The sequence below is a fragment of the Arachis hypogaea genome, chromosome 5, assembly GCF_003086295.3.
Source record: "Arachis hypogaea cultivar Tifrunner chromosome 5, arahy.Tifrunner.gnm2.J5K5, whole genome shotgun sequence".
NCBI classification, from domain to species: Eukaryota; Viridiplantae; Streptophyta; class Magnoliopsida; order Fabales; family Fabaceae; genus Arachis; species Arachis hypogaea.
Window position 1 is genome coordinate 18,913,812 of NC_092040.1, and position 721 is coordinate 18,914,532.

General features: G+C 40.5%; 1 non-coding gene across 1 annotated transcript; it reads right to left on the reverse strand.

Annotated features, from left to right (window-relative positions):
• Positions 1-254: 254 nt before the first annotated feature.
• Positions 255-358, reverse strand: LOC112805115 (small nucleolar RNA R71). Its single transcript, XR_003203724.1, has one exon. It is a non-coding gene; the product is annotated as a small nucleolar RNA R71 (small nucleolar RNA).
• Between the last annotated feature and the right edge of the window lie 363 nt (positions 359-721).

Sequence of the window (721 nt, forward strand, 5' to 3'; positions counted from 1 at the left end):
TGCAACAGAATTGCAAGTTTCATGGACTTCCATTGGAAGATCCTCATCCGTTTTTAGCTGAATTCTTGCAAATCTGTGACACTGTCAAGACCAATGGGGTTGACCCTGAGGTCTACAGACTTATGCTATTCCCTTTTGCTGTAAGAGACAGAGCTAGGATATGGTTGTACTCACAACCCAAAGAAAGTCTGAACTCTTGGGAAAAGCTAGTCAATGCCTTCTTGGCAAAGTTCTTTCCACCTCAAAAATTGAGTAAGCTTAGAGTGGAAGTCCAAACCTTCAGACAGAAGGAAGGTGAATCCTTCTATGAAGCTTGGGAAAGATACAAACAATTGATCAGAAAGTGTCCTTCTGACCTGCTTTCTGAATGGAGCATCATAGGTATCTTCTATGATGGTCTGTCTAAACTGTCCAAGATGTCATTGGACAGCTCTACTGGAGGATCTCTTCATTTGAAGAAGACGCCTGCAGAAGCTCAAGAACTCATTGAAATGGTTGCAAATAACCAATTCATGCACACTTCTGAAAGGAATCATGTGAATAATGGGACGAATCAAAAGAAAGGAGTTCTTGAGATTGATACTCTGAATTCTATATTGGCTCAGAACAAAATATTGACTTAGCAAGTCAATATGATTTCTCAAAGTCTGTCTGGAATGCAAGCTGCACTAGGCAGTACTAAGAACGCTTCATCTGAAGAAAAAGCTTATGATCCTGAGAG